This window comes from Idiotropiscis lumnitzeri, chromosome 4, assembly GCF_059441095.1.
Source record: "Idiotropiscis lumnitzeri isolate Australia: NSW breed Sydney's pygmy pipehorse chromosome 4, RoL_Ilum_1.0, whole genome shotgun sequence".
Taxonomy (NCBI): Eukaryota; Metazoa; Chordata; class Actinopteri; order Syngnathiformes; family Syngnathidae; genus Idiotropiscis; species Idiotropiscis lumnitzeri.
In genome coordinates this window covers 5300262-5314004 of record NC_142394.1, presented here as the reverse complement: position 1 = coordinate 5314004, position 13743 = coordinate 5300262, and the positions used below count along the sequence as shown (strand labels likewise).

General features: G+C 38.9%; 1 protein-coding gene across 1 annotated transcript in view; it reads left to right on the top strand.

Moving 5' to 3' along the window:
* Positions 1-13743, top strand: part of tenm1 (teneurin transmembrane protein 1) — a 214355-nt gene that overhangs the window by 28532 nt on the left and 172080 nt on the right. The window lies entirely within an intron of this gene.

The following is a 13743-nucleotide window of genomic DNA, read 5'->3' as shown; positions in this document are numbered from 1 at the left end:
AATTTTCTCCATAACTGTATTTTCAATACACCTTCACGTTCCGTATTGAATCGAATGTGAAGCCATTTTCAAACAATATAAAAACATCAAACACTTTTCATGGCTTAAGTTACAGCCTGAAGCAATTATCAGTCTACAAAAAGAGTTTTTAGACTATTACTTATTGTCAAATTCTTCTTTCTTTCAAGGATATTTTATGTGGTGAAATACCAAGTGTGTGCTCTTGGTCATTGAGCCTCAGTTTGCAACCTAAACCTAATGTGGGGGGTGGTGGTGGGAGATGAGTGATGAATCTTTAGGAAAGTCTAATGATGAATTTCTACGGTATATACTTTGGAGAGGATTGAAAATCCACTGAAAGATGAAACAGATTTGGCTTCAGCTTTTTTTTTTCTTTTGAGGCCAATTAATCATTAGTTCAGGTGTCTTCAGTCACTGGCGACTGTCGGCAGCTGACATTCGTCTCAGAGGGAGGGCTTTATCGTGGAAGGAGAGAGACATTGTGAGGTTAAGGTAAAGAAATGAGTCTAACTGGAAAGGAGCTTGGAATTGAGCCAGCTATCTGTCTTGCACTGGCGGGCCTGGCTCCCTGCAGATGGAGAGTTAGTTAGAGGTGCGCACAAACAAAGACAGAGCTCTCCAACAACCAGCCTCCCCCACCCCAAGGGCACTGTCTGTTTATGTGCTGCGAAAAAGTGGAATGTATTCAGAGGCTGAAGATAACATAAAGGGGGGTGGACGGGGGGCGATGGATGATGAAGGCGGGGAGAAAAGTACAGACGGTTTGAACAAAAATGTTAATGAGGCAATACAAATGGTAATGTATGGTATAATTAGAATGTGTACGAAAGAGTATGATGTGTTGATGGGAAACAGGTAAGGGTAACCATGTTAAACAAAGAGGGCTGAAGTGGAGTGGGATAAGACAAAAATTATGCAGGAGCGGTTTTAGGGTGTACTTGTTTTTGTTTGGGATGCACCCAGGGGTGCACTTTAATGACAGCCTGATTGGAAATGGAGTCTGCCTAATGCAAAATCACACAGCGGAAGGGGAGCGAATGAGCGGGAGGGAGTGGAAGTGCTTGCAGCATTACACGCTAATCAATTTGTGATGGCTGTGTGCATATGGAGCAAAATAATTATCATTTAAGATGAGACCCTCCAACTTTATCCGGGGTCAAAAAAAAAAAAGGAGAATGATAGACAGGCGTGCGGAAGAGAAGAGCAAATAAGGATGGAAGTGGCGCAGGTGAGAGGAGAGGATTTAAATGTTCAAAGCAATTGGCTTAACTGCAGCGATGCACCATGAAAGCTGGTTTATGCGTGGATTTCATGTGTTACATGAAGTACTAAATGTCCAGTGGCTTCTTGAACCCGACACATTCTCTTCTATTTCCTTTGACTCTTACTTTTACCCCTCACTTGAGCTGCTATCTGTTTCTTGGCAACCTTTTTTCCTCTGCTCTCATTTATTCTCATCCACTTCCTGTCCATCCCACTGTGACACGTGGCCAGGTGTGTCCATGCGTGGCATCCTCTAATAGGAAATACATTATGGATGTCACACTTCTCTCCACAACAAAGTCTAATACTCTCCTCTGCTTGGATTGATAATAAAAGTAAGAGCCCCTTGCTAAAAAAAAAAAAAAAAAAAAAAGATTTGAGTGTAAAGGGATCCTTGCTCTCCCTTTGTCTTCAAAGCTTGGCCCCTCCCAGGTCCATTTATTATGTCATCTTAAAACTGGCAGAAATCCATTTGGTCCTCTGATTGAAGGTGGCAAGTCAATTTTGTCACTGAATGTGTTGTCGGTGCATGTGTTAAGAGGAAAACAGAGAGAAAAGGGAAAAGATTAAGTTTTAAATTTCAATACAAGCCTGCCTTCTTTTATTTATGTGATTTAATAAAAAGATAAGTCAGTCTTGTGTGCGTGTGTCGGGGGCGGGGGTGGTGGTTGAGTAGTTGTACTGTACAGTTTGTCCAAGTGTGACACCTCCCTAGAGGATGGCTGTAGGCATTCCAGAGCATCAGTCAAGCCTGCTGACAAACTTGTGAAAATATCAACCTCTCCGTATTGATGACTAAAAGTGCAATGTTCGAGTTGAGGTGATTGGCAGTACAAAAGACAAAATTAGGTTCAGCTGGAGTTTATCACTGACACTCTCCCAGGCACATGAACACAGCGCACACAGTGTTATGACCAGAGGAAAGCCTGCAAGCCTTAATGTTGAACCATCAAATTTGGGTTAGACCCTGATTCACTTTGTCCAACAATAATTCAGCAACCACGGCCGTTCACATCGCAATGAAACGTTGAAGCACTCATTTCAGTGTTTTTTTTTTTCAAATTCAGAATTCCTTCTTCAGAAACGCAAAACTGACCATACTTTTTGTTAAATAACATATTTAAGTTGTTAATTTTCAAGTTATATACAGTGGGTTGCAAAAGTATTCATACCCATGAGCAACACTCATTTCTCAGCATAGAACAAGGGAAAAGTGTGTTTCACCTGTTTGAATGATAGGAAATAGCACAAACACAACAATCCATCACTGTATTTGTGCTTAAGGGTTCTTTACTCTTTACTCTAGATGGGTCGCCTATGTCTGTATTTCATTGTTGAAAAGCACGCCAAGTCAGAAAGTCATAGTCAGTACTTGTTATCAGCTCCTTTGGCACAAATAACAGCTTCCAATCAATTTGGATAACCAGCAATTCGTTTTGCGCTGTTGTTTGCAGAGTTTTGCCTACTCCTCTTTGTAATACTCCGGCATTTCAAATCCAGAGATGGATTCATTTCTAGTCTTCAAATGACTACAGTAAAAAGTAATTATCTTTGATTCACATTTGGATGACCAAATTAAAAAAAAAAAAAAAATTATTCACGAAAATGTTCATAATGTCATTTATATATCTCTGGCGTCGGGCAGAATCCTTGTACCTCTAAATTCATCACTTTTCAGGTGAATCTAAAAAAGTGCGCTAGCCATTTTCAGCGCTTTAGATTGGTTGATAATTTGTCAAAAATAACACCTGCACATGTGGATTGTCCAATAACATAGATTTGTGAACAAATATTAAATTGATCAATTTCTGACTTAAGCAGTTTTGGCGCGACGCCAGCGATATTTCGATTTTTTTAGATGTTGGCCAGTGCATCTGACATTATGCACTCTATCTTAATATAGCTCTGCTTTTATCCACAATGATTCACTGCAGCCGACGCCAACTCTTATTGAAAACGCTGAATTGCCGCAACTGCAATGTCTGTAGAATGCAATGAAAATACAAATTTTGCACTCTAAACAAAAGTGACATCTATTTGAGAAAAAATACTAAATATTACTTTCATCTCTAGAAAGATTGATTAATGGGAAAAATTTCTACTTCCATCCAGCAGTACTCGCCATGCATCGTCGGTGAAATGCATGTTACGAGAGATAGTACAGGAGAAAAATGATTAGCTAGATTTGATGCCAGTGGATTGAAATACTGATATGTCGAAGCTAAACATTACACTTAAATGTGGATTACTGCACTCCCGGAATGAGATGCTAATAAAGTGACCAGTTTTTCATTCTTCATTCCCTCGAGCCCAATGTCTATCTTTATGGACTCGCCTTTGTTCTCATCTTTTTTCACTGACACCTTGGCATTGTGCAGACTACCTCCTGGCAGGAACACACTGTTCTTTTTATGCTTCTTTCTCGGAGCAGTGAGATTATAGAACACCTGCAAATCCAGTCAAATTAAAGGATCTCTCAAATATCAACGCAATTACCTTGGTTTGAGTAAGCACTTCATTTGGATGGGCTTGTGCCTACATTATTTTTCTTTTCAAATTTGACTTCTCTCGTATTTGCTTGATCCTGCCAAATGAATATACTTGATATATTTTAGTGTTCCACTCCAGACATAGATTGCTGATAATGGTTGGAGGAAATGGGTTTTGAAATTGCTTCAACTATTTAGCATTCCCAGGTTAGCAATCACATCAAATGAAGGCAGCAGCACTCAACAGCATGGCTTCTTATATATTTATATATATTTCAAGACACATTATTTATGCAACCCAGTAAAAAGATGACAATTGAAAATTGACAAAATCAATTTTTGGAGAAATTCCAGAAGAATCACATTTATTTCTATACTCACTGGAAACACTTTTTGGATTCAAACTTAAGATCTAACCTTGTAAAAATATATTTCAACTGATTTTTTATTTTTACTTTGCCGAACATTTTTCTAGGTGTGTTCTGATTGGACATAGTGATTTCTCAAAGATTGTAAAAGTGTTTATTGCAGAAAGTTAAAAAAAAATACAACCATCATTCTGATACTGAAACGCCAGAATTATAATAAGGATTGATAATAATTGATGGTTACAAACAAAGTGTGTGGTCGAGCTGAAACTTGTTTAGGACCATTTAACCAAAAACTAACCATGCAGAAACTTTAATCTAAGATCTTTTGCAGTATGTTGCCATGTTCACACCACAAGAGCGCTTGTGAAAATAAAGAGTCTCGTAATTTTTCAGGCGTTTAAGGATACCTCATTAGTTTTGTAGTGCTTTCAAGATGCAGGACTGCAAATTTAGGGTTGGATGACCATCCTCCATGTATGAAAAGTCCACAGCTTTTCTTGTTGTGACAACCATTTTCATTTGACATTTTTGCATAATTCTCCAAGATGGATTTCTGCCAGACAAAAAGTTACCACAGATGTGGATGGACAACAAAGTGCAGCCACTGCAGCCTGTGTTGTTGTTTTTTTGTTTTTTTGCCTAAGGAAAAAATCTGAGGAAATTGAAAGTGGCAGTCAGAAAGAGAAAGTTCACATCAAAATATCCATCTACAAGTTTTGACATTTCCAAGATACGTACATGCTCCCACTGAAACAAATTAAGTAAAATGGAACCAAAAAAAAGTTGTTCTATTAATTCTCTCATTATATTTGTCACAGATAATATAAATAATGTGTGGAACTTGCACTGAGTCAAATTTGGTTAATGAGCATCTAATACTTGTTTAAAAATAGAAAATGAAGAGAAGAAAATGCAAATTGTTATTCCACCCAGGAAAAAGGGTCGTTTTTATGTGTATGTAAATTTGTATTTACATATAGACATCCAGTTCTTGGTACTATCACAATTTCCCACATGATGATTTTGTGTTCTATGATGTATTTAATGCTTTTGAAATTCGTCTTTTCTCCTGACTGATACCTTTGAACGATGAGCACGCTCTGATGCCGTGGAAGCTCCCTGCAGATCACGTTGTGTGCTTTTAGATGTGATTGTACAAATGGCAGTAAAAGCCTGCTCCAACATATGAACTTTATTTTGGGTTCAGTTGAATAAATTTGAATTATATTACATAGGCACTTTAAATGATTTGTGCTGACTCCCATTTAACATGAGTTTTTTTTTTTTTTAAGTTTCCTTCTCAAAGATTTGGTCTTTTTTCCAATTTGGTTGTAGCGCGTATTAGTCACAGTCATGGCGGATTATTTATTTATTTTTTTAATGCTTTGTGTTGGGCAAAAATTCACAAACACCACATATTACAACAGGGGTGTGTATACTTTTTTATCCACTGTAGAATTTGAAATTGAATTAAATTGGAGATTTTTGTTCATTATTAAAACATAAATATAATTTAATTCTCAAATACGCCAGAGATGCTTGACTACCAGAGTGCAAAGACATTGTGCAATGAGGCACTTTGTTTCCCACCATGCAGCCCAGGAAATTGTCTGTTAAACTGTTTTTGTTGTTGTTGTTCAATTTGTAACTTTTTGTACTTTTCATTAGTAAAGAAAAGCGCAAATTTTATTCAAGTAAAAACACATTCAATGGTTGCTCAAAATTAGCTTACGCGCCTTAATCACCATACGTCACACAAGGCCGTCTTGTTGTTAATAAACATGGTCAATATTTTTTTTTCTTTTTTTCTCCATACTGTCTCGGAGTTACAGACGGTCAGACGCAGAAGACAGAAACAAAAAATGTCCGAGGGGATTGAAAAACCCACAAATTGACCTTACAGTTAATGAGGCAGCATACGGCTGAAAGAGAGAGCACAAAGATGATAAAAGGCTTGTTGGTGAGCAAATGTCAGACAAACATTATAAATGACTGAATTCATTTGTTAGTAGTCAGATTACATGATACTATTTGGTGAAATAAGACACGAGAAATTACGCAGTATGTCAGCAGGGAATCTGATGGTCCCGATTTCACTTCTTTATGCACAATTGTGAGAATTATTCAGACTGCAGACTTCTAATTAACCAGAGAGGGAATTACAAATATTTAATGGAAGCGCTCTTATCCGGAAATGTCAGATAAGTCTCGTTAAGCAGTGTGAATGAGAAGGATTTCATGTGTTTCTCCTTCTTCTGATGTTTGAAGTCACAAATCTTCTTCTGGCATTACTATGATCGCGCAACCTGCTTGAGCTGTGAATCTGCGATGCCCTCAGAGATAAAGACATCGGCAGATGTGCCAATCAAAACCGTACAAGCATGCATGTAGACGTGCTCCTGTTCCACCCGGTATATCTTTTAACTTCCCTAGTGAGTGCATCTGTGCCTATGTGAGTGGCAGTCTAAGTGGCAACAGCAGACAAACGGCCACATGCTCAAACTCCCTTTTTGCCTTCCCAAGGCCCTGGGGGGGTTGCAGTAATGGATTTGTCTATTAGCTCGTAAAGAACATTGCTCAGTGCCATATCGATCATCTGAGCTGTAACGTTTAGGGTCTTTAAGTTGTGGAGTTGATCTAGTGGTACACAGACTCCCCTGGCTATTTTACTAGAGTGAGAGATGATCAACTTAACCCTGGTGCCGTGCTTGGCCAGAGGAAACACTATAAAACCCGTCCACTGAAGCCAGAAACCGTTTTTATTGAACCTGACGATCGGCTTCCTGGAGAAGCTGAATAGTTTCCGTCAATCAGCCATATGTCGAGTTGTAGCAGAGTTTTGACTCTTTGCTTCTTTAATGCTTGTCTCATCATATCGCTAACCATGTTGGCAAGCTGTCAGAAACACGGACAAAGCCCTATTGTCCTAATGATGGACCTTTACAGTCCACTGGTCCAAAGGAAGGGTTACTGGACTGCACTGCCGCTTGATGGGCACTTCTTGGCTTTTGTGTTCATGTGTGAGAATAGGACAGACTCTTTTTGGTATCCCCCCCACCCCGAGTGTGTGTGAATTCAAACCCCCTACTCCATTATCATCTCGGTGCCATGGCAACAGTCATTGAATCAGAACATCAGTCGCAGCTTTCATTTCATGCTATTCACTGCCTGCCTACAGGCTGCCTGTATACAAAAATTGTGCGAGAGAAACATCTCAGAGCCCAGCCACTACTTGCCAATTTAATAAGCGGTCATATAGCTATAGCGCTACAATCACCTACACAGTGGAGGAGGTGAGAGCCGAGCTGTTTTTAAACAAACACTGGCATAAGCGGGCCTTGAACTCTTTTTAGCTTCAAGCGCTTTTAGCATATTAATATGAGCAGAGAGCTGGGTGAGTGGCACATGAAAACGCTGAAAGCCAAAAGGAACAATAGCTCTGTCAGTGCTCTGAGAGATTAGTCAAAACCAGAGTGGTTTACAGTGAATGGCAGAGGCTGACTGAGGGTGGAGGACAGAGAGGTGCATGTATGGTCACGCACACGCATGCTCTCCGGAACCCACATACACTCTTTGCTTAGGGATTCTGTATGTGTGTGTGTGATGGCAGTGGAGCACTGTGTTTTCAAAAATGTTACCGCGACCTGACTGGACTGATAAGGAAATGGCTTTCAGACTGGAAAAAAGGAAATTAAATTGAACATTTCCACCCTATTTTGTTCACTTGAGATGCTTTGATTGAACATAGCTGTTTCTGTGAATGGACGAATGAAATAAAACTTCTGACTTGTTTTCATCCAACACACAATATGACGGAACTTCTTAAGAAAATGTTTGTCACCCATACACCTGTTTCATTGTGATTCTGTGAATCAAAGTTTGCAAATAACCTAGCATAGAGATGTATTTCTAGTCTTGGCTGGCCCGCCACGGCTAGATATCTCGGTGGATATTGACGGTGATTCACTTAAGAATTCCCTTAAACAAGTTATGGTACTGTAATGCAAACCCAAATATATTATTCAGTCATCCCAAGATATATTGTATATAGTCTCTGAAGAAAAGCCAAGAAAACCATCTTGATTCATAGTAAATCGGGGGAAGTTAACCAAAAGCAATATTTCAGATTGAGATTTTTTTTAAAAATATTTAAATGCCCACACACAAGAATCAGACTAGCACTAAGGTCCAAAATGGGTGAAAGGTAAATCGAAGGGGCAGGGGAGGTCTGCTTTTATTTCTATGGGACAACTATTAAACTATAGAAATCACATCATTATATTTTCTTATTAGTCTGTACTGATTGACTTGGTTGACTTAAGTGTCAAAACGAGGCAGTTGTTATTATCATAGTAACACGATTAAGACAGTTTTTGATCTATCGTCGAACATAACATCAGGAGCAACTGGGAATTCAGTATCTTGCTCAAGGACACTTTGACATGGTCACAAGGGCCGGGGATCAAAACAAATGGGAAGCGGCAGATGCATTGAAAAACATCTGCGTTTTTACGTGTGTACCAGGCCTATGTGTGCACTGTGATTGACTGGTGACCAAGTCTGCCAAGTCAGCTGGGATAGCCTCCAGTTCTCTACACCCCTATACAGCACATGTGTCAAAACCAAGGCCCCATGGTCATATTTGGCCCACCAAATCATTTGATGTGGCCTGTAAAACAAATATGTTCTTCATGTTTCATGCGGAAATCTTCAGATAATGTTACACTTTTAATCGCATTTTTGGTATCAAACATATTTCTAACATTCATTCAACAACAGTTGAACAAACTAGTCTCCTTGAGTTTTCATTTCAAAACTAATTAACCATGAATTAGTTATATCCATATACTAGTATTATGAGTCTGTTTTATTCAATTCGAAATTTGCATCAATTATCAGTCCTGCAGTGAAACGGGGTTCTTTCAATGACGGACCTTGACGGAATTTTCGTTGACTGCTAAACTCATAAATGTTCCTGTGGTGAATGGACATGAATTTCCTAACAGTTATGCGACACATTGTTATAGAAAGTCCCCCCCACAGGAGTGGAATACATGATAGTAGGGGTGTTCTGATCACGGTCGCTCACATGCATTCGCTGTGCATTTTTATTTTTGAGATATCCTCCCTAACAATTATAATAATAATCGATTAAGCTATCAAGGATTTTTATTTCGATGAATTGATAAATTGGATTTTAAAAAAAAGTTATAACAAAATGCCTACCCCTTTATTTTACAAAAGAGGACATTAATTCAAAATGATAGCGCAGAAGATATACATACATGCATACATACATGTATACAAGGCGTACATTGTGATTCATGTACTGGTTTGGCGTGTAACATTTGAGAAAATAGGGGTAAAAACTATGCACGCATGCTAGTATAGTTTGCCATCGCTCGCCTGCAAAGTGGTAAAACGCACCGTGCTGCACCGGCTTGTACTGGTTTGTGGAAATACCAACACTATGTCTAGCCTGCCTCTGCAGACACCACACCTACACCTGGCATGAAAATGGAACCCTATTAAGTATGTTCGTGTATAACCAAGTGCAATGTGGATCAGGCATTACTCTGACTGCTGTAATGGATGCTTCCATCACGACAGCTGCTGAACCTGTATCAGGTGTGCTAAAACTGCAGTGGTGCTCTCGGTTACATTTGTAAAGACTGTTGTTATGTGGCACAGTGCCCTGTCCTGTCAGACCTACCACCTGGGACTGTGGCACCGGTCAACGGATGATGGTCTACTGAGTCTCACTCAACTGCTGACCAGTATGAGCGCTGCTGCCGGCATGGCTAGACACTAACATACACATACAAATGTCATGTTAATATTTCCCAAAAAAATACAAAAAAACAAAAAACAAGGGAAGTCGTGTACTCAGCAAAACATTCAATTACTGTAAAGGTATTAACAACCCAAACAAACAAAAAACAGCTACTGTAACAACACGTACAGCAATTATTGTCAATTACTTTGATCTGTGATGGACTTCTTTTACTCACTTGAGATTTTGTTTTAATAACCTTTGTCACATGAAATGTTTAATTGAAAAAGCAGCAGTAGGACTTTGGAAATTCATTAATTGTTAGGTTAATTAAGGTAAACATTAAATGAGGGGAGTTTTAATTGGGTTCGCATGATGAGGGTAGGGATCTGGGGTCACTGGAATCTGCATATGTAAATAACTGAAAACTCCTTTCGGTCTGTTTTTAACACTGCCTCAGAGCACTCTGTCTCTCTCTGTAATGTTGTTTATTTTCCTTTCCGCCTCTCTTCCTCTTGCCCTCTCCCTCAGCACACACAACCACGTGTGCAAGCATGCAGGAGTGTACGGACACACTTCAGCTTGCACAATTTGGCCTCCGCCGAGCTGTCAGCAATATAAATGGGCTGCTTTTGTCGAGTGACATTGATGTGATGTATGCATGTGCTAAATGCTAAACCTCCACTCCCTGAAGATATGCCTTTGTTAATATGAGGCTCGGCTGCTTGGTGTAAGACATCACCTTCACATTTCAAGTATTTTGACTTATATGGAGGGCCCCCCCACAAGTTCTCAGCAGGCAATTTGCCGTTTTACAGTATGTTGCAAAGCAGGTGAAATGTATATGTATGTCTTTGTGCTGAATCAAATTAGCCCTTTGGTGAAGATGAATTTTTACAGGGAAGCCCTGCATTTGTAAAATATCACAAATATGCTATACATTAGATGTTAGTTAGGCATCTGCTCTGAACCATATCTGCCTGAGCAGAAGCATCCACTCACTCACTTTGCTAGATAGATTGGCCAGATAGATTATCATGCTGTACAATAAAAAGGTTCTTTCAGACTTCAGAGTGTCTCTTTATGAGTGTCTTGAGAAAATGTAGTGCTAGCATCAAGGGGTGCACGTGTTGCGTGCGTATTGAAGTGTTCGGTAAGGCTGTGCAGACGACTGGACGTCTGCTGTGTCACCCAGTTACCTTGGTGCAGTCAAACTTCTCAGGGCCAATGTAGGGCTGTTGCCAATGTTTCAGATAACCAAATGTGTTGCGTTTATCCAAAAAGATGCTCGAACCCACTCCCACTGTGTTTTTTGTGTGTGAAATGTGGGGGTTTATGTTTTTGTCATTTTTGTGGAAAGTGAACTCTTTCTGTCCATTTATTCTTAGATTCTGAAGAATATTCAGTTTTTTTTAAGCATATATTTTCCTTTTTTTTTAAAGACTGTACACTTAATGTTTTCAAAAGGAATTGGCATTTCACTACATTCTATTAATCGGCTATGAAGATTTTTTTTTTAATAATCTGATCTGATTAAAAAATCTTTCCCTTGAATGTTTCGAACTCCTCTTTCAATGCAAGTGTTGTTCTGAGTTGTCTGTTGCCCACTTGTAATTGCAGGGTTCTTGGCGGTAGCTCAACTTCCCTTTTTTATTAACTATCACCTAATTGATTACTTTTCCATCCAATATACAATCGAAATTACACAGTGTTCCTAAAAATACTGAAGCAAATATGACTGTGTCTTTTTATATAAGGTAACGATAAAATCACTATGTCAATCTCCAAAACTCAGGAACTGATGTGTTGGAACCTTTCTTTGAGTTTTTTCAACATAATTTTGCATTAACCATTATCAACAGTCAACATATACATATGTACTTACCAAATGGTCTATTCATGACTTGCAAACAATAGAGTTTGGACTAAGTGTGGTCCACAATGATGATACATCCACTCAAACAATAAGGATCACAAGTTATAGAAAAAAGTAGACAAATTGAAAGTCGTCAAAACAAGCAAGGGTGTAAATAAAATACCAATTAATTCAAACTGGTTATGTACATAATTTCAACGGAGAATGTTTCGCCCAAGACTGGTATAGTTCATTCAGGATTAGGAGGATTACTTTAAAAATCTATTCCAACACAGTCACTAGTTACCTGTTATATATTTAGTCACGTAATCCATCCATCCATTATTTGTTGTGGGCGTGCTGGAGCCTATCCCAGCTGTCTTTGGGCTGTAGGCGGGGGACACCCTGAACTGGTTGCCAGCCAATTGGAGGGCACACAAAGACAAACAACCATAATATTAAAGTGATTTAACTTGAATATTTTTTATTACATTGTACTTTTTGATGGCTTCATACCAAATCAATGCAATACATATTTGTGGGGTCTTTTCCCGTCCTATGTTTTTTTTGCATGGTTTTGGAACGCCGGAGCAAGCCTGAGTACCTGCAATTCAAATGCAAAGTACAAGAACTGTGAGGCAAATGTCCTAACCACTTGCACAGCATGCTGGCGAGATGTATGGATGTATGGATGGATAAATAAATAGATGGATTGATGTATTAAATTCCATGTGAAACAATGGCTGTAAATTGACCCAACAGCTCACTTACTGATAGATTAGATAAATAACGTCATTGAATGAGGTAAATTTTAAAAACTTTTGAAAGCTTCGTAGGTTTTTTTCAAACATTTCCACATGACCAATGTTTCTTACAAGTGAAAAGTAAAAAAGAGAATTTCGCTTCAATACCCGTCTCATACACCCACGCGCACACGCACATTTGGAATTTCACAATGGGACTTGATGTTAACAGCGAAATTATTCCAAGTGACAAATTTAGCCGGCGATATTGGAAATATGGCATTAAATTATTAGGGCTGTGGGTGATTCTTGACGGGAATTTGTTGAGTATTTATTTACAAGTGTTAGCCTGCTAGCACCTCATATGATAACAAGTTGTCCCTCAGTCAGTCAGTTTGACAGCTCATGTTTCTTTGAAATGCTTAAAACGAATGAATAAATCATCCAGCAAACACGATGCACCATCCATTCCCTTGGAGTTGCTTTCCAAACTGACCATGCTAAGACCAAGATGTACCAAGCTAGTGATCTGTCTCAATTAATGATTGGCCTACAAAAACCTATTCGTGGGACAGCCATTGTGAGCAGTTATCCACTTAATTCAAGGAATTGGCCAACAAGTTAAGAGCAGGTGATTGAGGACTCGACTGTGCCGTCTCTCTGCAAAATAATCAACATTTTCCATCATTGTACCTGCAATCTCAGTATGTTTTTTTATACAAAAATAAATTTTTGGGGGGTATCCTGAATATGCCATTACATGTATTTCCTTAATCCCCAAGCCTGAGTACATTGCAATATTAAGTAAGCGGTTCATCAATATCTGAGTTTGAATAGTGCATTCTTGATAAGTATACAGTCCACTGTTGTCTGCATAGACACATCACACTCTGCTCACCTACTTAAAAAAGCCCAGAGAGGGTAAAGGATCTCGGGGATTTGGAAATATACTCTATTCAGTATTGCTTTGACATTCAGATCAAAATGAATCATTCGATGGCCAAAAACAAAGGGAGCAATGATGTAATTGACACTTCAAAAACATCAGAGTGATAATCTTTTGTTCTCCAAGTCTGATGGAAGCCATTCTTCTGTCACACGCCTGCTAAGAGCGCAGCTCTTCAACTCATGATTAGCTTGCACACTAGCCATTAATTTTGTAGCATTTCTCCCTCTCAAAAAGATGGTAAGGATAAGAGTAAAATAATTAACAGTAGGCATATTTGAA